This window comes from Lytechinus variegatus, chromosome 2, assembly GCF_018143015.1.
Source record: "Lytechinus variegatus isolate NC3 chromosome 2, Lvar_3.0, whole genome shotgun sequence".
In the NCBI taxonomy this organism is placed as follows: domain Eukaryota; kingdom Metazoa; phylum Echinodermata; class Echinoidea; order Temnopleuroida; family Toxopneustidae; genus Lytechinus; species Lytechinus variegatus.
The window spans coordinates 19,819,541-19,847,403 of record NC_054741.1 but is presented as its reverse complement, the minus strand read 5'-3'; the positions used below and the strand labels follow the sequence as shown (position 1 = coordinate 19,847,403).

Below are 27,863 nucleotides of genomic sequence, written 5' to 3'. Positions count from 1 at the left end.
ATAATTTAGAGACCAACACGTGTACTTATGTTTGGGTTATCTTCCCCCGATAGCGACTCATATCTTACTCAAGATAATTTTAAGCCCTGCGGATTATAAGTGCTTTACAGTGATAGCAAATCATTAATGCAAACGACTAAATATTGTCTCGCTTTAAAATAAACCGATGTCATAAACAGATAATGATTGTTCCTATTTAAGATTCTGCAAGACCCTTTTTATTAATATTATTTGTTGCTCAAGCAATACATAAAGAAAGATGACTAATCCATAGATATCAAACTCTTACACCACAATTCAACACAAATTTCATATCACCATGGCAACCATACAATGGATCGTAACCGACCCCCATGGCTTGCACCATTGTACTTAACACCTTAATAATCGAGCTATCAGTGACGTAGAGTATTAATAATAACAAGCTGGTATCCCCCCTGACTCATACACAGCGTATTCGATAGCCATGTCTTACATGACCCGACAATGTTGTTCAAAGATGGCCCAGTGCTTCTTCACAAAACAGATCCACGAATATTGACGTTTCAGAAATAATATTGCTGGGGCTCGGTCGGCGTTTATTTAACCAACGCTCCGTTTGTTTTATGTGTAAACCTCAGTGTTTTTCCTCTCCCCTCACCCATCCTTGCCTAGGTTTCTATATGTTGGAAGCTAGCAGTCCAGGGAGTTTCCATCCTCATTCTACATTGTATATCTCTCCATCTTCACACATAATTTTCTCTTTTCATTTTCATTCATGCTTTTATAGTATTACGAGCAAGACAGTGTTTGTGGGTAGCAGCTAGCTAGCCTGCCGGCGTAATACTAGAGAAACACTACTAGATGGTGTGGCAACAACATTAGTTACATATGGAGACAGCAAGATGGAAGAGGGTAAAGAGAGAGAGTGGGAGAAACGGAAAGAGAAGAGCCTTTGGACAGAATATTATTGTAAGTATACGGTAGGCTAAACACATTCACCTCTATTACTAAGCCAACCTGCCTCACCAATTTACATTTGTTACTCACTCTCCGACTATGTCATGTCCATGATTGTTTTTGCAGCTTTCATTTTTTTTTCTTCACTGTCTTTCCACCCACCCTCAACTCATTTTCCCCATTTCTATTCGCCTTCGCATAATTCAGCGCGACTTCATAGCAGCTTTGACTGTTTATCCTGCTTCAAGCAGCCGTATTTTAACTGCATGCATTATGAAATAACCACCTTTTTCAGCAGAAAGTCTTGTATAAGCGGATTTAATCTCCCGCACCCTCCGGGACCTATCCCTCTGAACATTCTACTCGGTGACTCGCTTCGACTAGGCTAAAGAAATCTCCAACAAATACCTTTTATCGCAAACGTGATTATCATTAAAGATTCCGATATTGATCTCAGGTGACCATACAGGAACAGATTTGGTATTGCATCTGATCCCGGATTTCACAAGCGCCTATTGATACACCGTTTTGCGAATCGTCCAAATTTGGCGCCAATTTCGTGTCGTCTGCGTCATGCATCACAATGACGACGTGTTCGGAGGGAACAATCGCCTCCAAGGGGTCTCAACAAACTGATCAAGGTAAGACCAAGATACCTACAAGCATTGTTTGGCCGTCTGCTCGCCGTTCTAACTCAACCAGCCCCCTGGCAACATGAATACAAAGTAGAGTTGGCCCAGAATTTCACTCACCTAACCGTAGAAAGCGCTTTCACGCGCCATTTTGTTCCACAGCGCCGGACAGCGCGCAGTCTCGACAGGAATATAATGAAATTGTATCTCGCGTAGAAGAGAAAACGGGCGCCATGAATCTTATTCGTTAAACTTTCAGGAGAAATCTATCGAGGCGGAAAGGGAGGATAGGATGTAACTAACTTAGTGATTTGACTTACCTTTTGCTTTTACTTTCATTGTACATGGACCTTATAATGTCACGTGTGGTCGTGTTGTCGAGATAGTCCAGATTAATGTCCAGATCAATGCTGCCATTAAACAGTCTTGAAACAAAATCATAAGGATAATATTCTTATCATGACTATGTATGGGTATAGCTCAGTCATCCACGTGTTCACTCTATGCGCATTGTAGTCATTTAAACGGATATATCAAACAGTAGCGTGCATTGTTTCATCGATAATATAATAATATCTTTATCTCCTTTATTTTAATTATGATATTTCATAATGATAACCACAATAATGTTCTGCTTGGTGGTATTTGACATTGTTTATATACCTTGAATCTATACCTTACTTGAACAACTGGAATTGAAGATGTGTATCAGCTCTATATTACTGAATGAAGATTGAAGATTCTCTTTCGGCGTGTATGTTTGTTAACGTCAAGCTCTTTTCGCCCTTAAACAGTAAAATAGGTTTGAAATACTTGTGAAGAGGAATTTTCCGTCACCCATGAATACGTTCAATTAAACACACACAAATAAATCTCACCCCCATTCCTACGCACCCTCACACCCACATAGGCTCACATTCGTTCACCCCTCCCAATCCCCAAGTCATTTATGATGTTTGTCCTCTCTCTTTCCCTCTCTTTTTTCCTAGCTCTTTCACCCATTATTTCCACTTATCTTTCCATACCCCTCTCCCCCTCCCTCCACCCCTCTCTTTGTTCATATTTATGATTTCTCTTCATCTTTTTCTCTTTTTATTTATTTTTGGGGGATACAAACAAGAGTGTAACCACTGATAAAAGAATCCTATTTCTGTTCTCTTTTCATGTTAACAGATCTCAAAAGTGCACTGCACGACTATGAATTACACCAACACACAAGTACAATACCTTTTCACCTATATACACTCGACAACCCAAACATAATTGTTCTAAAAACAACACAAACTAGACTAGAAACTGGAGAAAGAGGAACATAGGACCAAAGAAGAAAACATCCCCTATTTTTAACCTCTGTATTCGAACTCCCCTTGGATATAGCTTAGCAGTGGGTGTTTTGCGGTAGGGTTCTTTTATCCAAGGGCTAAGAATCAATTTACAGGTAAAGTTCCACGTGTGAGCTCGTTGAGAGATCTGAGCTGGCAATTAAGGCAGATTTCATCCTTAAAATCGCTTTCTTTTATTTCTTTCTAGATCATTGGACACCAACGAGTTCAATCCCCTTCTTCCAGCATTCCTTTACAGGGGCATAACCCCCCCCCCTCCAGAATATCACCTGACATGAAAATCCCTCATTTCGGCTGTTTACAATTTAAAATGTGAAGCGAGACATTCTGCATCTACGAGAAGTCAACAATACGTTCAATTTATATGCGCTTGCAAGTACAATTATAAAATGTAATTTGGTCAATCAAGAGATATAGATTGACTGTCTACCCTGTCATTGTGAGGTCCGTGTAACACAAAGGGATACGACTGATATTTTCAATTGATTCTAAACTCTTTAGGTGCGGTTTGTCATTGACTCGCAGTTAAGACTGATTGTACAATTTATGTTTGTCTTTCGTGAAACAGGGCACACTATTTTAACGCAATTCATAATTTCGACTTATTATAATAGGCATTTCAATTACCTCAACGGTAAGCAGTCAATAACTAAGATATATTTACATGTTCGTCACAGTTGAATTGGTTCTAAACACGTTACTTGTATTTGAAGATTTTTTTTCTTTCTTTAACAAAAAAAAAAAATTGTGTCACTTCATAAAACATTGTACAAATACCAAATATCGTCACTAATTTATGAAATCAAAATGCGTTCTCGTTCATTTGGCATTATCATACTCAAGTGCACAGTGAAACACATTTAACATTATATTTTCTCAGATGTAACTATGAAAGGAAAAGCATTAACTAAATGTAATTCATGTTGGAGCATTCGTCATAACTGTGGTATGATTCATCATTAGCAGCAATAATAATAGTACATTTTGCACGGGGACATCATCAATTGATTGAGCTTTAGCTACACTGATATTTGCTTACCTTTTACAAAGAAATTCAAACTCCTTATTTGAACATATTTCAATTCATTATAGCCACAGTGAAAAACGGAGTTTACTCCCAAGTTACAGATATGTCGTGATTTTTTTTTGTAAATGTGTAATTGTTTCTCTTTCTCTTGGTTTTCAAAAATGTTAGTATTATTGGGGCACGAGTCAGATATGTTTAATAACAGCAGGGGTTGTTTTCTGATCCATTTTGATCCATTAATTTTATGCACAATTGTGGCAAATTACGAAAGTTTTCTTCTCCCCGATCCTCTCACGATACGTTGCCTCTCGCAGCGGGGTGGAGATTGGCGGGTTCCGACCCCCCTTGTTACCGGGCAAACCTCGAGCACTCAACGCCAATATTCGTGATATTTGAAAGTAGGAAGCGGTGAAGTGTTTATACACAGCGCCTTGAAAGATTGCGGGATTGATAGAGGTTTACTGATCTGTATTAGATCTTAAAATCATATCGCCATTTTTCGTTGAAGTTTACTCTACTATCTACTTTGATCTTGTTGGAATTGTTAAATGAATTGTGTTGCAAACATTTTTTGTAGATGAAAAACCTGCGTTAATTTGTTATGCCCTTGATTTATTCTATCATTATCCACGGGATTTTAGTCAATACTGCAGTTATACGTATGTTGGAATGGCGCCTTACTTAATTTTATAATCAGGATAGTCTTAAAAGAATTAAATATATGATCCACAACTAGCTGGTTACAACACCACTGTAACCGGTGTGTTTTATGGCAACTCGGGAATCGATTTTCATCTATCTTCCACAAATCATATTATTCTTATTTCTTCCAGATAGTGTTATACCCATAAAATTATTGCATTTGTAAAAAAAAAAGTATGCTCTAACTATATGAATTTCGACAGAGTGATGTTTTGCCCAAGCAGATGCAAAGCGCATACAAGTTGGTGAATATTATAATGAGGAGGTGTAAACAACTGCAATTCAGTATTTTGCGCTCTTTTTGAGTTACTATTCATTTCCTCAAAACAATTTTATAAACCATGCAAACTTTATACCTAAATCGATATAGACACACTTATTACAAAGGCTATTTGACGAAGATGGTCCATAGGCTTACATCTCTTTCATTTGTTTATCAATGCGATGAAAATAAGGGCAACCTACAAATAATATTGATTTGTATGTCATATGCAGAGGCATGCATGCGTTTGCGGGGGTAGGCTTTCCAATTTGTTCACTTCATAATTTATGTTCATTTGACCGATTTATCAAGTATTGTCATGTGGTATATTGTTTCACACAGCATGGTTCGTCAATCTATGAACGGCGTTACTTGTGTCTGACACGAAACCAAATATTACGAGAGATGAAATAAAGAAAGTAACAACCCTGACATTTTTCCCCATTGGTAAACATATTGTTTGAATTCGAATTTGACTGTGAACAATGTCTCTAAACAAGCCAGGCGAGTGCGTCTTTGTTCTCGGGATAGATTCGGCGTCGTAGACCTCGCCTCACCAGGTCCTAGTTTGAAAGCCGAGCTGGGTGACGAAAATATATTAGGAAAAGAGACATTTTACAATAATTTGCCTCCTTCTGGAGCCAGGCGGAAACAGCCAAAACTTCGATTTTCTATTCTTCTCTGACGTGTCCAAGACACAGGGCCGACGAAACCTAATGCATGTTCAAAAATACAATACCATTTTCCTGCTTTCCAAATGTGTCTAGAAAATGCGCTTAAATCGAACTAACCCCGCTCAAATACACGTGTCTTTGCGAGGATGGCCCGCGGCCGGCGCGGCGGCGTACGTTCCCAGTTCCTGTCCGTCGAATCTTCTTCGACAACCAGCCGATATAATTTCGATCTCTTTCCTCTGTTTATTTTCATTCTATTTTATCCTTTCCTCATCGTCCCTTTTCAAGACCCTCCATCCGACGTGGTATTTTCGTACTTCTGTTTTCATTTCTCTTTCCCCACCGAATCAAAGCCATTTTAGTTCGAGTTTCTAATTAATAATATGTCGCCCAACTCTGACTGGCTTTTGGCCTGTAGCAAGTCTTGACACTGGCCACGTGTGTTGGCGCTTTTCCTCCACTTTCCCTCAAGAAATCTGCTTTCATTATTTTCATTTCCCATGATTATGCTAATCATTTCATTAATTCAATTTTATCAAAATATCCCAAGCAGTTCTGCGACAGAACATACTCATTTGAAGTGTTTCATGTGTTTCATACAGACGATCAACTGATTCTTTAAATGCTGCTTCCATGACTTGTGATAAAAGTCGTTTGTTTTGCATTGTCTTGCTGTAATGATTCGTCTTTAAAAATCTTTACATGACTAAAAGGTATATGAAATCCTTTCACCCAATACCCGAAGACTATAATTATGCAACACGGACAAACATCCAAAGATTTGACAACAACAAGCTCCGTTCTCTAGTTTAATACGTTTGTTCTATTTAGAAAGTATATTATTTTGAAAGTAAATGAATAGTAATGATATTTTTAACACAAAAAAACCATGATCATGATATGACATTTCGTCTAAATACTACAATGGAAACAGATACAATTATTTCAGTCATTGCCTAAAATCATGAAAATTTCGTTTGTTTATATATTTAACGCTACTTTGTATTCACTAGAATTCAAATGAATATGTACTTTATTAATATGATGCATCATCAATAAATGACTAATATTTTGCTATGAAACATTTGATATGATATATATATTTTTAATATCTGGGCTATAATATATTGGTCGGGCTGAAGGTAATCATGGTAATTTGGTTTTGTTTCACACAGAAAAGTATTTATCAACAAAGGAAAGGGGTTATAAAAATAAACATTCCCTTAAAACTTTGCAGAAATGGAGAATCGGGGGATGCGGGGCGGGGGGAAATCCGATACGATATAAATTACATATTTTATTGGCAATTTTAACACAGCATCGGGTTAAGCAAGTATAGTATTTGAGATCATTAAACAAAACATCTATGATAAACATTTTTGAGAAAATTTATTGAATGTGTAACATAAACACTTTCAAATGATGATAAAGCAATAAATTCCATTACAAGTAATGGATACATACATGACGAATATGATAAACTTAGGCCGATACGCATACTTAAAACAACATCTGTAATGGGTCGAATATCATTTTACTTTCACTATTATTTCAATCCTTACTTCAGTCTTTACTTTTAGTGCTTAACTCACGAACAAAATCCTATAGTCTTCTGGATGTCATCAAATATAGATTTTAGTTATTAAAAAATATTTTAAATTGGTTTTCATTAAACATATTAAATAAGAATGAACTTGAATTCGTTTATCGGAAATATATCAATTTAAGAATTTCATGGTGTAATATATATATATATATATGTACAAAAAATAGAGCCTTGCATTTTAGTCAAGTTAGGAACAAAACGGAAATTCAAGGAAAGCATCGGGAAGACGCAAAACTCGCTTGGTGCCAAAAATACGACAAAAAGTGGGGAGGAGGTGGGTGATGGAACATGAAAAAAGTAAATCCGTCAAAATTCGGTTGTAGATCTTCGAACAGGATGAAGAAAGAAAAGGAGAGTAAGGGGAGACTTTAGACGAATGAAGATGAGTGAACGGTAGAAAATCCTAGCCTGATGTGTGAGGATCGTGGTGGCGCCTGTCTTCTCGTCGTGGTGTTATCCAATAATGCCCGCCGGCCTAGGCTACTTCTTCATACCCACGGGCTAAACGAGATGGATATAACAATACACATATATATCTCTCACGAACACACAAAAAATGCTCGTCTTACGTGAAGAAAGCAAGCAAGCAAGCTATGTCCAAGATCATGCTTGATGGGAGCGAGGGGGGGGGGATATGTCCGCGTTGGGGGTGATCCCTTAGACGGGGTTAACGTATGACGGGGTAGTTTAGCCAGAGCAATTTAGAAGATGGACAGAATCACTTATTTCTTTAGTATCCCTGACTTTCGAAGTCCGTTTTCAGCCTTTCAATCAGCTGATTTCTTAGGATCTCAATTCGTGCAATTACACCGACTATTTTCAAGAATAGTTTCATTTGTCGAGCTCTCTATATATGTAATGCAGACTCAAAGATTGATACGAGACAATTTAAGGTAGTGCTTTTTTCTGTCAACTAATCTCATGTATTCATTGTCACTTAGACTGTGTTTGCCATACACTAATTTAACGTATGTATAATGTTCCGGTAAATCATATTCACGAGACACATGTTGGTAATTTGTATATTTTTTTCTACACAAACCATGAAATCAATGATATTTAATTTAGTGATATTCCCCTCGTTTCTTTGACTTGACAAAAACCGATGTCGATAAATAATTCACACATGCATGATACAATGTCGATTCTTATGATTTCCTCATCATTGTCTTTTAAATGATCGTTCTATAATCACTTCAGAACTACACAAAAATAAAACAAAAGTGTAGTAAAAAAAAAATATCCCGTTACCATGGCTCCTTTCTTGTATTCCCACGTACGATACCGAGTTAATGCAATACATTTTGATATAAATTAATTGGATAAACCTAAAGATGGATATCCGTATTGATTAATTGATTTTATTTTATCATTAATTCGCAACGATTTAACATTAAAAATATAGTCCACTTTTCATTTTTATTAAATATAGTCATATCAGACAACATGTGATAACTTAAGGATTGATATCCGTATTGATTAATGAAATTTTGTTTTATCATTATTTCACAACGATTTAACATTGAAAATATAATTTAATTTTCATTCTTTAGGGTGTTTTTATAACAACCCTTGGCAAGATATCATGACTTGTACGCATACATCTTTTCGTAACCGAAGAAAACTGGAGCCATGACCCATATGTCATTCCTGGTTAGTAATGTAACATTTCTCTCGTTTTTTGTCCGAATCTATTATGCTTTGACCGCTGAAAAAAGGGGTTCAAGCTTATCACCGGGCGTCTGAAAACTAGAGAAGGGGGCACCCTTTATATCACACGAGCATATAAAGTGCTGATTATGGAGGGATGAAGGGGAATTTTATGAATTTATTGACTTATTTTTTCCACGTCCAGAGAGACATGTTAACATCAAAAGTGAAGAAAATCTCTCACGTGATATCAACCTGTATAAAAAATACTATTTAAAAGGGATTACATCTTTTATTTTTCAAATATGACAATTTTAAATGTACAATATACTCTAGTAAAGTTGCCCAAACACACATCTTATTCTATACATTTTGCACTTTTTCTTTTATTGATTGACGCATACAAAACTTTTTTTTAATATTTCGATGATTTTACTTCTCATTTTTTTCACATTTCCAAACGCATTTATCTTTTTTTTTTATATAGGTGCATCTCGAATAAGACCAGTGTAGGTCATTGGTCGCAACCCTATGTCCCTCTGTTTATTGGAGCAGAATATTGATCTAATTAGATCCCTTATCCGTCTCTTCTCTAATCGTGTTCCATTTTGCTAAAACAATCTCTACTTCTCCCATCTCAAAAGAAAAATCTTTTGACGTAAATCTGTAATGAATCATGATGAAGATATGAATTAAATGCACCCTCAGGTGCTAAGCTCCGCATCGTCACATTATTCACACGAAAGAATCCTCGGCACACGATCAGATAAAAATAATTTTCATCTATTATCTTTGGTTGGTTCGCGCCAAAAGCAACTCATCTTTCCCCCTGGGTCCTCGGCCTGACTAGTGGGTGATGTGTCTATCCCATGCAGGGGTAGATAACTCTTCGGGCATGCAGTTCTTTTGAGGCGGCTTGATTAAATCGAGACTTAATTTTTGTCTTTTCTATATTTCCATGAACTGAATTCCATCGCATTTAGGTGTTTTCGTCCTTATGATCCGAGTTATCTCGTCAGAGGAATAATGTTTTCATTATCATGATTGTTGGGGTCATTTGATCTCTGGTTGCAATATCACCATAGCAACGTAATAAAATGATAAAGATATAACGTTTTGCGCCATCTGCATCACAGTTACTAATCCTTTCACCTGGTACGTCCATCTATTTTATTCCATATACATGTAATCAAGGTTTTATATTTTCACAATCAAATCCCAATATACAGCCTAATTATTTAAATTCCCACTCTCTCTCTTTCTCTCTCGTTTTTTTTTCTGGGTATGTGATCAGTGTGTGGTGTTTTCACCCTTCTTTGGTTACTTGGAAATGCCCCGTTTGGTGTTTCGATTTTTATCGCAGTATACATTGGTAATTATATGAGAGAATTATAACATTCTTAAGATGCTATAAATTATACAAAATGATTCAAACACTGATGTATTTTTAAAAAGTCATTGAAAGATAATATTATGGTATTGATCAAACATGATTAAAACGTAATTTGGTATACACTGCAAATGTGTTTCAATCTCCTATCTTAAATGTGATAAACTATCCCAGTTTTCCAATCGACAATTTCCTCTCTTTGCCTGAGGACATTGGAGTTGATGATCATAATGATTATGACGCTGTCATGAATGAGATGAAATGCTTTAAACCCTCAATCAGATCAGGGATTTCAAGCCATGTCCGTGATGCAACTGTCCCGTAATTTCTATCTCGTAAAGTCTATACGCCTCACGCCATAATCAGGCGGGGCGTCGGGGACACATCGGGCGAGATAAGTCCCTCCCTCGGCGGCTTCCAAACAGTCACCAAGAATCTTATCACAAATTAATAATTATCATCTCGCAATCAACCGAAAAGAATCTTCTTCTTTTTATAGGAGAGAGGGGATAGACACCACCTTTACCAGTAACATCGTTTCTCTGTCACACTGGTGTCCAGGGTAGTGCATGTTAGCCCCTGGTCCTTTTTTTTATTTTGTCCATCCACCGTAATTTTTTCGGTTTGGGCAACCCTTGGGAGTGGGGGCACGCTGAATTATGATGGTAGCGCGGATAGGGCAAACTATCTGCCGAAAGGGCTTTTAAAATAAAGAACTAACAGAGATCAAAGAGTTGTTGAGGGAATTGGGACAAATTGAATCTTCTATACGGATTCGCCTGCTACAGATCATTCTTGAAAGACGTTTAGAAAGATACCCGCTTTAGGGAAGATCTCATTTTATATTGGTAGACTCTGGTGATGGTATTAAGACACTGGTTGATTAGAGTGATATGCTAAAACGGCGTCACTAATTCATCAACCGTTAGCTTCTTTCTCTTGAGATTTAGACAAACGGAGGAGGCTGGGAGATGTTGTGCGTTTGTGTAGCCCACATAATAGTATACTGCATGGTGCTTCATTCAATTTCGACTCTAAATTTTTTCCCTCTCTCAAGATAGATTTTGATCTGATTTACACTGCAAAAACTCTGGTGTCGATTTAACCCCAGCCCGAAATCTACACTAGATTGTTCACACTCGAGAAGTATTGAAACAACAGTTTGGAATCAAACCGATGCTGTTTTAATACTAATTGGTGTTGTATAAACACCTATCTGGTGTTAGACTAAAACCAAACTGGTGTTGTTTAACACTTCTCTGGTGTGGACATATATAGATACCAGGCTGGTGTTAAATCAACACCGGAGTTTTTACAGTGTAGTACATGTTTTTTGTAAAAAAAAAGTCAAATTATGTTAAGTTACACCCATTGGCAGATTGGTAGAACAACGTCATGATTCAACATTCATGGTAAAGATGTTGATGGTGATAATTCCTGGCATTTTTTTATTGACCTTCAGTAGTTTTTTATGCTCACAAACATTTGATGGCGCAGATCCCTCAAAAAAGGGATTTGTATAAGCATGATAAGCTTGTCTGGTAATATCAGTATTGAGTTAACATTTGAAGCGATTGAGACTGCCAATTTCACAAATAGAACCAATAACTAAAAAGACTAATGAATTAATTACTTTAGTTAATCAAACTTATTTAGAATACGTCAACGGACGTACATGAGACGATCTCGGATTTGTGAATAGTGAAAATTATTGTATGTATAACTTTGCTTTGAAAAACGTATGGTGCATTCAGAGATGCACATTATGGGAACAATCGCCCATCATTTCCCAGCATTTCAATGTTTGACCAATTTTAAAGGAAACTAGCAGAGATAACCTAGATCTCGCAGACCGTAACCTTGTCATGATGAATGTTTTCACATGTTTTCTACCATGAATCAACGTTAGAATTAGGAAACCCCAGAACAATCATTTTTTTTTAATTGGGCCGTTGACCCAATTCCACCAAACTCGTGTTTTTTTTTCAAGTAGTACCTTGTTTCAAAGCTGGTAATACCATCATTACTCATCGGAGACCACCTTGCTTCCTATTACATTACCTTATCTGCACTGATTGTCGAGACAAAAATCATTTAAAAGTACATATCATGTAATTTATATCACAAGTTTGCCAAAGAGAACTCTTGTTGATGTCAAGGCACTTTTTATCGTCAAGGTCATTCTTAGAATTTGACTAATATTATAACTTATTTCCCAGTAGCTCACTCTGTTATTTCATATTTCTTCTAGGTAATGGTAATGTTTGTTTTAATTTCACACATCTCTTTTTTATTGTTCATTTTTTTTTATTTTGCGACTACCGTAGTGCATAATGTACCCAGTCTCACCGACCACGCAGACTGCATAAGACAGATTTTTTTTTTGTTTTAAATCATATTTATTTCTTCCTCATATCACATGTAAAAAAAAATATATATATAACATGACATCATTAAAACTTAATTGTTTCAAGTTAACACATTAACATTGTAACATGGTGAGAAAAGGAATATATATGAATTTCAAATGTAAACTTAAAATTAATCTGCTCACATTTCTTTAACAACTTATAATCACGAAGGGATAAATACAGAACAGAATCCGGGTACAACAGCAAAAATCAAAATTACGGAAATAAACTTATAATCTGTATATAAAACTCAAAATTCACCATACTCTTCAATCAAACTGATTGATGAGGAAGTTATATTAATAAAAAAACATACACACAACTTAAAGCCAGACCCTTAGCTACACTTAACCCCCCCTACCCCCATAAACTACAAATAAAGAATAATAATAATCATGGTAATAAAAAAAAAACAGATTGAAGGCCTATTTGTTGCGAATGACATAACATCTGTCGGTTTGTTGCTTGACTTGGTGTGACTGTGAAAAAAACCTACCAACATACATTTGATCATAATACAATGGGAACATTTTACATTTCTAAAAGCTATAAACAATGTGAATCAAAATGATTTTACTACTCACTGTCTATATTGTCACTTCTCCCTCCGCCACCCCACCCCCCCCCCCTACCCTCTCTCTCTCTCTCTCGCTTTCCCTAACTCTTTCATGACATTGCATGACATCGTTTTGAATTTTCCACAGTTAAAGTTAGGGTTGTAATAGTTTCGGTTCAGGAATATACGGTTTTAGATTCTGAATAAAGTGAAAATATGAGGTACATAAGGTTTGGGCTAGGTTTGAGGTTAGGTATTATGTGTAGTAGTTTTGCTGCAAAAAAAGATAGTGTCGTCAAATCATCATAGATTTGAATTTGGATCCGAATCATAATATTTGGTGTTTTATCAGGTATCAGTATTAAACATTTCATACCATGAAATTTCAAAATGCAACATCATTACTTTGATTATGGTTAATTGAATATGGTCTTCCCTCCCCCTTTATTCAGTTATTTAAATTGTAATATATATGCATGTCCCATGTGCTTTCAGGAAAAGTGGTGTTCGTTCCACTTTGCTAATTTAACTCCCTTTCCTGATTTTTCAAAGATGTTGAAAGGAATGATTTATTCACTGATTAATTATCAAGCAAGAATAATGAATTGGGATATGAATTGACAATTTGCCACTGATTCAAGTTTTATTTTTATAGATCATTAGGGGTCAGTAACCAGTTGTCACTTGGCACGGATCAAAGGTCAATTCAATCCACCCCTCGCATCCTGATTAGCCGATCGGCCTGAAACAGGAACCAAAGCTGAGAGAGAAAATCGGAATAGATTGTTTAAAACAAAAGGGAAAGTGTGCTGTATAATAAAGAGGCCCTCGATTGCAGCTCTTCTATGCACAGTTGGTTTCTCTATTAACCCATTTCCCGTGTGTTTGTCCCTGGATCGGTCAGTGAAGTCGGTGACAACAATTTACCTGGCTGCCAAAGACCGAGCCAGCCTGTTAGACGCCTGTTCACGAACGTTGGTGGCGCCCTACTGAAGATGTGGACGTGGTGACGACCGTGATGGGAGAGACATGGGAGAAAGTGACGTTTTGAAGATAACGGTTGATCTGACTAAAGCTGTATTCATTAAATGATATTCTTATTTTGCTTTCTTTGATATTCTTACGTATGATAATAAGATATTTTTCTTCTTCTTGAGATTTGTTTATCTTTGAAGATTGTTTAAAGACAGGACAAACGTTTATCTTTGCATGGTTGTTAAAGGTGTCGAGCAGAATACATTGCATGGTCTCGAACTATCCATGATGGAATCATTGTAGATTTGTCGTTTGATAAAAATATTAAACCTTTCATTTTTGTATTTCATTTTGCATGTCTTTCTTCTAAGGTTAGTTCAGTGAAATGGAGCATTTATCCAATTCATGAAAACAAATCGAAATTAAGTAAAATCGACATCTTTTAAAGCTCTTGCGGTCAACTACCTCTCCTCAATTTTCAATTATTCAAGATCGTTCATCCGTTCTTCCAGCAGTCCCTGAGTTTATATCGACATCTTAACCACATCAGGTTATTAACCTCTTCCACCTGACTTCAGACATGACACCATTACCCCTATCTACCACTCTATATACTACCACCACCACCTCCACCATCCTCATCCCCCCGTCATCATACCCCCTTAGAAGACAATCGATAAAGGACTAAGGACACCATCCCAAAGACCACTTGATGCAAAGGACACAATTTACGCTCTCACCTCACTTTCTCGACCATTCTCTTTCCCCTTCTTCCTTTCTGTTAGAGAAAGAAAAACAACGCTTTGGCAAATATGGCTAGTGCTATTAACGATGAAAGTACATCCACACGTTACTGCCCTGCGGTCGCATCAGTGGCCAGGTGACATTCTAAGCTTCCTTCCAGCACAAATTATCACCGTAGTGCTGGAGAAAGCAAACCAGGACACGTTTCCCTTCCCATCAAGAAACCCTAGCACTTTTATTCCTTTCCATTCTTTCCCTTTCTATCAATGACCCCATCATGTCCATGTCACCATCCCTTCTTCCACTTTGAAATAGAGCCAGTGAAAGGAAAAGAAGAGCCAAAGTACGTCCTTTAATTTCGAGTTGTTTTCCTAAAGTTAGGGTTCCCAAGTTACTTGAGTTCGTAAAGGGTTAGTACGGTGATACTACTTTTGGGATGCGTTGACACTATACGCATGCGCACATTGGCCTTCATTTTGGGTTAAGGTTTATCAGGGGTCGAGAAAGGGTAAAGGAATCTAGAACGTGAAAGTACAGTGTCCTACTTTGTATGAAATTCAGGGCTTTTTGTTTTAAGATTTGAAAAATACAGTCCTTACAAAAAGTGACTTCTGAATAAGTCGTCCAATCATAGAAACATAAGATGTGGTATTGATCGATATTGTGTAGGTCCGTGTGCATTGTTGGAAGAGTTGAGTGAAGCCCCTTAATTCATGGAACAAATTAACCAACTTATCATGATTATATCTGCAGAGATGGCATCGGTTTACTCAGTGTGCAGTGTGTGTTTTCTTTACTGTCTGGTACAATCTATTGACAAGTGACAACGAAAATATATATTCAATAAACAATATTTTATTTGCCATTGAGGCGTTTCAGAACTATCAATTCCACCATCAACAAAAACTGGACACTCCGCGGCACGTTTGAAAAGCTCCCAGAATTGTTACGTGCTCTACCTAGTCCAGACAGTTCGAAACGAGCCATTCACTTTATTCATACCTTTCATTGTTGGCAAAATTCTTGTATTAAGATGCACAGTCATCATAAATAAATCAAACCGGATCCCTACAATTTCACAGGTAACAATTAAAAAAAGGCACAACTGAATATCTCATTAAAAGTGCAAGGGACCTTTGTCTTTGGTAGTTAGAGCAACAAATTCGCGTCAAATCAAAACCCTGTGGATGGTCCCACCGAGGTAAAACGCTACGATCTCATATTGATCGAAGGAAGGCGATGCTAGGGTCTTTAGTTTTCTTTGTAAACACATCATTTCAATGATGAGGGTAATTTAACAGATATCATGTCATGTTTGTAACCAACACATGATTTATGGCAACCCTTTTCTGAATATTCGTTGTCATTGACCATCGTTCTGGTGTCAAGTTCACCACTTATTTCTTTTCTGAATGAAACATTGACTTGAATGTCTCGACGGTGATTTCCTATAGGATTAACGATTCTTAGCATCCAAACGTACTTTTTCAAGTGTCATGTTTTTTAAATCAAATTTCATGGAAATTACAGGCGTTTTTCTTTAACATTCATATTCGTAATTAGTGAGATGAACTGTCTGTTGAGATTTCGATATATCCTTTACAAACAATGACAACTTCTTCCGTTAGAAAGTTTGTACATGTCTATTTACCCATCGGTAATACTACTCATTTATAAGGACAATGTACATAAACCTATTCAGTGATGTACTAGTAATCATGATTATGGTATGAACTACATAATGACAATTGGAAGAAGTCAAGAAAGCCAGACAGAAAAGAAAATGAAATGTTCAAAATATTTACAGACTGATAGCTGTATCAAATATTTTCCATTTTTCTTTTTGATATATCCACAAACTGTAGCCCGACTACGAAATTAATATGTAAAAACAACTCAAAAATGCACTGACCAACAGAATTAGACTTTACAGAGATACTGCATTGGGGTTTACTTTATCACATAATATCTGGTGAACATTTCCCGGTCAAAACAAGCAAAATCTATTGATATTTCATTTTTTTACATATGATTATAGTAATTAATGAACTACAACGGAATTATTGAAACATTAATGTGGTAAAAGTCATGAATAAGCATAATTAATAACGAAATTGTTTGCTTATTACACTAAGAGAATAACAGGTCTCTAGATAAATTGGCGTGAAAAATTCATTTATTACATTTGATATAGTGTAGTCTGGAAGTAGTTCTTGGATGTACAAAACTCCACATGTCAAGCGAACTACAATGCATTGTTCAAATGAATTATGTCTGCTTTCATTCCATTCCCTTTTTCCCCATTTCAATCTTGCTGTTTTTCTTTGCATTTTGAAATACATGAGAGCAAAGGGGAAACAAAATTTTAGAATAAAACGAAATTTCATGAATCAAAGTTTTTGAGAAATATCTTATCTTATATGAAAAAAATTGAATATTCTGATTTCTGTTCCTCTCCGGTGTCATTCCAGGAGCGGTGATGATTTATGTGCGGATCGATGTCATCAGACCTCGGGCAATCTCTGGCGTCGAGTTGGGGACATCTACCCTTCACCGCAGACCGATATCTCTGCCCCGTTTTGGTGACGACTCATCTGATTGGGTTCTTTCGGAGAGGAGACGGATGACCCCGACGTAACACCCTATACCTCCCGACTACTCCTTCAACTTACTTCTGACATTTCACCAAGGTGAGTGAGAGAGGGGGGACATATCGAACACCAACAACAACAAAACAGCGACTTTGATTGAAAGCGCGCAGAGAGATGACAGGGAATCGATAGCGAATGATCGATATCGAGCTTATTTGCATTACTGAGATGCACAAAGTGAATGTTATTTATCAAAATGCTTGGATGTCACTTTTGAAAGGAATAAAATGCACACGCTGCGTGGTAAAGAGAAAAGAAAAGGGGGAAATGTTGATGCGCCAACCTCTGATTGCATCATGACACAAAAACACACACGCCTGCACTCATAGCTCACCCACACACTCATTTTTACAGTATCATAGATTGATAAAAATCATCATCATATTTTTATTTCTATATTAGTATTTCTTATGGAAAGGGGTTACATAGCGCCAACCTCCTATCCCACACACTCATCCACACACTCCCACATAACCCCAACACACCCCCACACACACACTCCTTCATAGTCATGATAGTACACCCCCACACACGCACAAGCGGTGTCACCTACGTCGCATTTTTCCAAACACAGACTGGATAGCCGCTGCAATTTATGAAGTCATTCCATGTTGATAGATTATAGATATTATCCGATCAGACGATCATGATGATACGTGTTTGAACTTATGACGAGACAAAATGGTGTATTTGAAAGAGGTTTGAACTCTTGTGACTTTATCATAAAGTGACATAGGGTACATAAAGTACAAAACCCTGGGTCCTCGGTTAGATTTTTATTATTACCAACGCCGAAGCCGAAAACAGTCGTATAGTTTTCTTAATTTCTCGAATCTTTCATCGCATGCAGATAAACATGTATCTACTATCACTCCGTCTATCCTTTGGGAGGGTATTGAATTGACATAGAGAAGGGCCAATAACCTCCAGAATTTTCCATTTTTCCCCCGCTTTAAAGTTAAACATTGAGGCTTTTAAAAGAGATCTCCCATACTTTTTTTTCAGCAGAGGAGATTCGCTGTTTGCAAGTTTGGTCAACAGCGGAAATGGAACCAAAGACTTAGTGACCTCATAACACCTTTCTAAATCATTCCCACCTCTAATGCCTGGTAAACAAGAGAGGATGGAATGAAAGGGGGAGGTGTGGTGGAAGGGTGGTGGGGTCGTGGCAGACAGGTAGATTTCTCGGCATTCTTGGCGTAAATCCGGCAAAATACGCTAATGCGGCTAAGGGCAGAGTGATGATCAACAAAATATGCACGTGAGGTTTCTAAGAGTATAGGCTTGTTTGTCTCTGTCACCCTGATATACGTGTAGTCTGTCTGTCTGTCCGTCCGTCTGTATATAGCTTTTAATACGTACGACATTTGAAATAGGTCAAGCACCTTAAACTCAATTACAGTATTAGAAACGAAATTCAAAAGTGATTTCGTCTTAGTTTATTTCATCCTTTTGTCATATTAATTTAAAAATATATATATTGTCTCATTATTTTACACACTTTTGCATTTTCGTGCCATTATTTAGAAAGGAAAAAAAATAATACAGTGTAGTTGGTTTTACTATATCATATCGAATAAGACCGTATTTTAAACATAGCGTCCTGTTACAGTTACAACAGTCAAATAGTTCAGGGCTTAAAGTTTTTTGACAAGTATCCATAGCCATATAATATATCATCATTGCCAAGATGAAAATATTTTGATTCCTTTTCCGTCATATCCTAGTTACTTTCAACACGCTTATCCCCTTTAATTTGTCGTCATGTCATTATACAACGTTTCCAAGCTCAATTTCCTTGAAACGAATTCTTTTATTTTCATTTGATGCATTTTTTTTTATTTCTTTCCTCCTTGATTATCTCTCCAACCAAGCAGACATCATACTATCTCGGATATCCGGCCTCTATCTTTCAATTGCTCGACACATTTCCTGTGTTTATGCGAATCCTCAAACAATCTTCACATAACGGTTCGGTTTGATAAACCGTCTGTAATCCCCCAAATTGGCAATCTTTCCGACTTCCACTACACTTTTTTCCCTTACTGGTATATAGAGATGTGAATGTTATGGTGCCAGGCTGTCTACCTCACCTGGTTCCAGTCAGGCTTCCCCGTCTGACCCCCGGCCGGTAAACGCCAGCGTCCGTTCTACTTCCGCTCATGTATACCTGCTGCTTAAATTAATACACCGATCACAGTCTATGATACATGATCTCTGAAGATTTTGCACTTCTTCAATAGAATTCAACCTTAATATACCCTTAAATACACCCCATTTTTATATTGTTGTTTTAATATTTGATGATTATTATGTATTTATATTATGCGGTTATCCGTCTATTTAGCCTAGTGTCACAAAAATGTACCTCTTTGATGACGCATTAATTGTTAAAACACAATGAATTATTTGAGTGAAGACTCAGATTTGATGTATCTATTCAATTTGCATTTGTACATTTGATGATTAGAAACGCGAAACCCACTCGACTTTCTCAATTTCCTTTCCTTTTCATTTGTTCAATTTGTTGAAAAAAGTATATTTTGGTAAATATATAGATTTTAAAATGCTAAATGAAAAAAAGAGAATTGAAATTCAAGTGAAACTGTTGCACTACTATACTTAACTATTTTGTGAATTTGATTTTACTGACTTTCATCCAATGAATAAAATGAATATTGCTCTAGTTGGAATGGGGTGCATGGGGTATTGCAGAAAACGGAAAATTATATACTGAAAAATAAGAGTTAAATTTTATCATGTTGATTATATTTCTTCTCAATAGATTCAAGCGTCTCCAAGCGTTTACAGTATACCCTTTCAAATAGATACATAACCGATTTGCATAATAATGGCATTTGGTAAACTTTGTAAAGAGATATTAAACAAGATTTGTCGCATTTGGAGGTTGAGGTCTGTTAGTTGAGTGAATCCCTCTGGTATTTATATCCTTTCTTCACGGACCGTTAACTGTATTACGCCCCTCACATCTGTCGATTATCTCCACATGGTGGGGATCGTCACCTCGGGGGAAGGGAGAAAATGGCGTAGCCCCCCGAACCCCCCCCCCCCTTGATGGAAAAGGGGAGGGGTGTCCCGCGCGTGAGATTCGAGAGTTTTAGTTTGTGGGGAGGGGAGTGAGATCGTAGACGTGTCTAATTATGCCACTAAAAATCCAACGGTTTTCTAGTGCTTATATAGAAAACAGTTACGGGGGGGGTTAAGCCCCCACTCCTTGGGCTGGCAAATAAGAAAAAGTAATGACCTACATATTTTAGCCTAAACCCCTAATTATCTTAATTTTATAGTGAACCCATTTTTTTTTGGGGGGGGTGCTCGTCAGATTTTTCTGTCAAACCCCTTCCTTGGGAAAAAGCTAGATCCGCCCCGGAGAACACAGAAATTAGACCATTTTGAATTTGTTTTTATTTTTTGTGGATTAAAGCGTACTAACCCAACTGGAAGGATTTTAGTATCACAATTCATTATCATTCTGTTCACATACTGTGAAGATGTGATTCGGATTCACAATGTGAGAATGCTTAAATGAGATAATTTAACACAATTGAAATATGGGAAGTTCACCCTGACAAAAGTTTACGGTAAAAGTAGCACCAAAAATAGAAATATTGAGGAAAATCCATCAGTGGTTCAAAAGTTAGTAGAAGTTGTTATTGTTTTTTAGACGTTAAATGCTTTCGGCGCGAGTAGCTTTTCATGTACCGCGCGCGAATAAAAAAAATAAGTAAAATGTCATTTTCTCAAAAAATTGTAAATTGTTTGTCCATCGGTATTTATCATTAAATAAATCTATTCACCCCACTCCTGAAATAAAAGGAATATTTCATTTCATAAATCATTAAAAACTTTTTAAATATTTGATGGATTTTTCTCAAACCTTTACCATTATTTTTTATGTTATTTTTACAATAAACTTTTCGTCAGGGTGAACTAACGCTTTAATAATGTGTGGATGATTTCACAGTGTTTCACACTTTTAACACACTGTTAGATGGGACACAGTGTCGGTTACTTTGTTGGGTTTTTTTCAAGTAGAGAAATGCATTTTATTATCGGATTGCTTGGCTGAGGTTATGTTATTAAAATTATTGCAAAATTTCTCCCAAGTAATAAGATTTACGAATAGAAGGCAAGCGAGCAAGGCGAGAGAAATGATAACGTTTAGGGGGACCTCGAAAGCGGTTATAACCTGAATTAAAGGGATAGAGCCTCGTCTATCTGGCGCTGCACAGCGGCTGCCGGGCCCACGATCAATTGGGCAAAGTAAATTTTCGGAGTATTTCATTTCATGTCTATTTCAAACAATAAAATATGGATTTTCATTTCATTTTTTAAATTATGATTATCGTAATTCATCGAAATATTTCAAACATATACAAGTATGTGATAATGTCTATCCCGAAACGTTCACGCGAGACGATATTGAAGGGGTACATTTGTGCAACCAACGGAAATTGTGAGCCATGTCTGAGGAAAGCAATAAAGATGAGGATGGAGGATGGAGAAGGGCGAGGAAATCTTTCAGGGAAAGGGGTTTCTTGGTTGATGTTAACTGCATTATCCGTTACACATCTGTCGATTATGTCCACATGTTAGCAATTGGCACCCATGGGTAATAATCTCCCAACATCATGGTAGAAAGGGAGACACAGAGAATCTTGAGGCTCATCGGGGTTTTCCTCTCCTTCTTCAATTTCTTCATTATCTTCATCTGGCTGGGAGGAACGAGTCGGTATCGTAATTTGGGGGTTAAGGGATGTGACCCCTTCCCCCAAAATGTGAATGAAAGAAACAAAGAAAGATGAATGGTATATTTGTTATTCCTTTGGTGAAATTCACATTTGTTCTAATTGGGATGTGAAGAAATCTTAATGATTTGTGTGTGTGTTTGTTGCTTTTGATGCTGTTATTCATTCCAAAACACATTTTATATTCCTGTGAAAAACGTATTTTTAAAACTTTGACTTGGCAGACCCCCTAAACATATCAAATAAAATAACTCAATATGAAATAAAATTAGATAAGGGATGGCAAAGCATATCATAGAGGTCTGAACATGTTTATGTAGTATATTTTTCAAATAATAGCGTATGAAGAAATGAAAGATAATGAAAATGCGTTATCAATATTTGCTTCAAACAAATTCTGATCGCATTTCATATTGTGATAAGAGAGAGGGTTAAAAAGTGGAGAGATTGATTTGTTTTTGTTAACTTTCATTTGTACCTCTTGCCTATAAAGCAGCTGTGTAATCGTATTATGTTATGGAGCACATTCAATATTACATTTTCAAAATTAAATGCAACAAGAACAAATTGTATCATTTGAAAAATCCTATCAAAATGATCACGCTCTAGCACATTAAAAAAACCTCTTAATCAAAGGAAAACTACACGCTCCCATTCCTTTATTTTCCAAGCTTACTACACCCGCCCCTTCGCTTATATCATACGGTAGAAAGTAATCTCTTAAGTCTCCAGAGTTTAAATCAATTGTCTTGGCGTGATTTGATAGAATATTCATATGAGGGGGACTACAGACTGGCACACTGACACTAATTAGAATCGAACTGCTCCCAAATCAAATCACAGAGCGCATAAATAATGTTCTTATCTGATAGTACCCCTTCTTTTAACTGTTGCAGCAACCAGAGGAAATTATAGTATTTTCCCATTTTATATTTGCTAACATTCTTTCTTACATTTTAGGTAAAGATGAGAAATCAAAATGTTTTAGATGTTGATTGATGTACCTAGTTCTTTCAAACGATGTTACCCCATGAAGTTTAATATAAATCTTAATTTTATATATCTAGATCGAGTATATACCTACAAGCAATGTATATTTTCCTGGTGAATTGAGGGTCTCTTATGATCATGATGATAGGCATTGATATAGCTAAAAATGATTTTGGATCAAAAGTATTCGGTAATGATGACGACGATGACAATGATGATAATTACAATGAAAATGATATTAATGATGATAGGCTAAAAGGATAATAATGACAATGATAACAATGATAATAAAAAGATAGTATTGATAATTATTTTTTTATAACTTTAATTATAATCATCGCTATTTTCATCATTATTGTGAGAACAATAAAAATAGCTTCATGAAAATCACAATAATACTTAAGAATCAGTGCAAATCTGCTGCACTACACGAAACCCAAACACGACCCTCGTATCCGAGGTACCACATTATTACGTAATAGATTGGAGTGACTTTGTAAATCATTTGACTTTGCAATAGCTCGTAAAGCTATTCTTATTTCTTATCAATTATGTATGAATAAAGGTGAGCAGACGAGTGATTAAGCAGCAATGGTTTCCCGCCAAAAACCGGATAACATGTGATGCAAGAAGGCGTCATCACCTGCGTGAATTGTCTGCAATCTTAGTTTCGATAAATGAAACTGATAAGTCAGACCATTTGGGATTCCTTTCTCACGCTTGTCGATAAAACACCTATCTAAGTCGCACTTCGACCATGAAAATAAGACAAATTAAGATGAAACCATTATTCATTGTTTACTCTTTTGTGTTATATTTGGTAACGACACTCAGACACTAAATTCTAAGAAATATATTTGATAATATTATGATGTGTCTGTCAAGACAGTTTTCACTCAAAACATGGATTATAAACGGATCCACTTTTGCTTGGTCCTACGTATTTCCAGTGGCGTTAGTAATTTCAATCTCCGTAAGAACACCTTTAAATATCAAGATAAGACCCAGCTATGACCTTAGCCGATATCAACTAATCAGTCCAGGTGTTGGAATCTTTGTTGATACCAAAGTACATTACATGAATCGTGAAGGATGTGTTAAAGAAAACACGATTGATATACTTGGAATCCCCGCCCCGATAGACTTGTCATTTGGTATCTTATTCTTTTCTTTTATTATCCAGCTCGCAGCATCCCTATCACATATCGCATCCGGGCAGTTCATTTCGGAGGTATCTCTCTCTTTCATTTACTAAAACAAATAGGCGGACAGATAGACATCCATACACAGACAGACAAACGCAAATATCATAATGCAGAGTTGGATAAAGTGAATAATCGAGAGTATGGGTAAAAGAAAATGCACATGGATTCATAAAGAAGATGTTTACATGGTCATGGTATAAAAGAATGAGAAGAAAACTGAAATAACAGCTATAAGAATACGCGCCGAGAGAAAGCGAAATATGTAAATCAAGAAAGGTGACGAGCATGCACGATATTTTGCTTGTAAATGATCGCTCGTCTTGAATTGTAACTAAAACATCTTACTTTGAAGATGCATTTCAGTTGTACGGATAGCGTGTCTAAAGAAACATGCTTCAAGGCGCCATTTTGGATATATATATGGTGTCTATAAACTTCCAGCAAATAAATTCGGATTAATTTACTAAGAAATAGTACACCTACATAAAAGTGACATATAAAAATTACTGGGGTACCGTCCAGTTTGAGATTTAATTGTAATGATAAAAAAAACTTTAAAATACGTGATATTAAAGCTATGAATTTACTCTCATATCGAACGGCAATCGTGAGCTTATTATCATTATTACTCAGTTAAATCACAGTAAACTATGTTGTATAAAACAACTTAATTGAACATGATCTTTGTTTCCTTTAATATATTGACATAATTTCACTGATTGGTTGGATGAAAAGAAATGTAATACAAGCCTGCATAATTATCATTATAATAGTCAATAGTCTAGATGTATAATGATATTCATCACTCTCTATTCCACCATGTATAGTAGGTCCTTGATTCCACGCATGCGCTAACAGGCAAGGTCAAACTCAAACAGGCTTGTCGCAAGTACAAAATGTCACTATCGCTGCGCTATAATTACCGCTCTGCCATCCATGATATCTTTCTCCCCATGTTGTAATATACCACGATTGTTTATCCCCTTCCTCATCTCTGCTTTCGCTATTTGACGTTTTTAAATCGATACAAGAGGATTAGTAACAGAAATAAGAGGAGAGGCTTAGGGAAAGCAATCGTATGAGACTCCCTACGTCATGAGCGTGAAAGGTTATATACCGTTTACATTACATGTACAAGGGTGGGTGTGAGGCTGTGAGGGTGTGTAGGTACGGGTGTGGGTTCTTAAGTGAGATACTGATTCTGCATTGCATTTAAATGCATAATGCGATGCACTCTATATTCAAATTGATGTAATTTTAATCTATTATATTACTTAGAAGACGGGGTTGTAAAGTGTAAATATTGGCATTTTTTATATTGAATAGATTTTGACATGGAAAAATACACAATAAAACACAAAGTAGTAAGCGGACAGGACATAGAATATAGTCATGATACAGGTATTTTTGTGTTCACATTGCATCCACAATGCCCCATTGTGCGTCCATACCTCGGTATAAGTAATAAAATGTCGAAATTATATACAATGAAAAAACTCAGAGCTTCAAATTATATGTTTACATCAGCATAAGACAGTTCTCCTATTTTATTATGTCCATAATCCAGAGAAATTTACAGAGAAATGCTTTAAAACGTACACGTCTCTTTTCCAGTATTTTTTTGGAATTAGCAAATATTTCCGTCAATGATATCATCCGTTATTTAGAGGAAATTTAAAGAGAAAGCGAATTCGAAACTCAACCATACTGTACACATGCTATATTGAGGTATCGCATGTTGGCGCGCTTTCTTGTCTGACAATGAGATGTCGTCTGCTAGCGTGATTTAAACTGTTATCAGGAATGGAGAAAAGGGCAAAGAAAAATTTGGTGGATTTTTATTATTGATTGACATGGAAGATGGATATGAATCATACTGAATAGAATTATATATGGGCATGAGTAACACATTCTTTATTATTTGTGTGCTGATGATCTCAGACACAATTTTTGTGTGACAATATTATTACGTATAGATATTACAGTTTCAATTTAAACCATGACAAAACAGGTTATGATTTTTTGACTAGCCGAAAGTTTTATCTACCTGTTTACTGTATTGCCTAGTCTTTGATAATGATTTCCTTAACTGTATAATGTAATTACTCAAATCATCACTCTTAGAAGGACATGAAGACTAAAAGAAGGATTCTAAAATCAATTTATATCCAATCATACAAGTCTTTTGCTTGATGCTGGCAAATACTTTTGTAATTATACAGAATGCCAAAATATATAATAAAATCGAGATGTAAATGAGATTGCATTTTGCACCACTACGTGGAGAAAAACCAATCAAGAGTTATATGACTTGAGAGATGTATATCGGACGATAACCATCGTTTTGAAGATTTTTCTTTTGTAGATATTAAAATTTATAATGTACATTTAAAAATCCCTTAATCCCTCTCTTTTCCGACATTGCCTAAAGACATTGACTTCCATGTACCTAGTGGGACTAGGGTAATAAAGACACATCATCTTCAATTATGTATCTATGATATAAATCTGACAAGCCCTTATCATCCGGCACTTATCCAATTAGGATGAAAGGGGAACGTTCAGCAGGGATAAGATTGGATAAGATGATATTAAAAACAAAAGCATTGGAGATTAACAGATTTTTCAAAAATCTGATCCAGAAAGTCTGGATCGCAAATTCCTGTTCAAGGTTTGGTATCTATCGATCGTGATTCGACATTTATTCTTCGTCACCCCCCTCTCCGAAAAAAAGGAAGAAAAAAGAATAAGAATCAAACCATGTTTGAAATATTCATGAAAAAAATCAGAAAAAAAGTTTCTATAACAAGATAAAAAACATTTTATCCTTCTGTTACTTATCTTCGCAACACAAAATTGTCTTTCAGCAATATTTCATGATCGAAAATAGAAGAACAAGTGTAGCAAAACAAACTAAAGGGCAAACTTTGAGTTCTTAATTGCAGAAGCGTGTATCGTTAAGTCTTGGCTAATTGTGCCCGCATTTCAAGCCATTACACACAGACTGGTTTTCCACCTGACTGCATCGCTTCGTATTTTCCACTCGAAATAAGAATTATTCTTTCCCCTTGCCCGTTTGCCTGTGCAGGCCTTTGGTGTAAAGTATGTGCTTTCGTGTCCCCTAGTCCTTCTGATTCCCTTAAAACCTGAAATTTAATCTTCTCGATACAGAATCGAACATTTGCCCTGTCGGTTTAGGAGGCAGGGGATGGTTGTTGTTTTCACAAGCGACAACAAGACTTGTCTCTCATAACGCTCCTCCCACCCCATTTAATGAAAGCAGAAACCAATTTGGTTTCCTCGTATCTTTTGTCTCTGGTCTTCCAACACTAATGAG

General features: G+C 36.3%; 1 long non-coding RNA gene across 2 annotated transcripts in view; it reads left to right on the top strand.

The window, feature by feature from the left end:
* Positions 1–675: 675 nt before the first annotated feature.
* LOC121407518 overlaps positions 676–27,863 on the top strand; it is a 48,442-nt gene continuing 21,254 nt past the window's right edge. The window contains exons 1-2 of one of the 2 annotated variants that reach the window (XR_005968924.1): positions 676–951; positions 17,383–17,601. This is a non-coding gene — a long non-coding RNA (uncharacterized LOC121407518). Of the gene's footprint in view, positions 952–1,039; positions 1,581–17,382; positions 17,602–27,863 lie in introns of those variants that run through there. The other variant, XR_005968925.1, reaches the window with a different exon arrangement.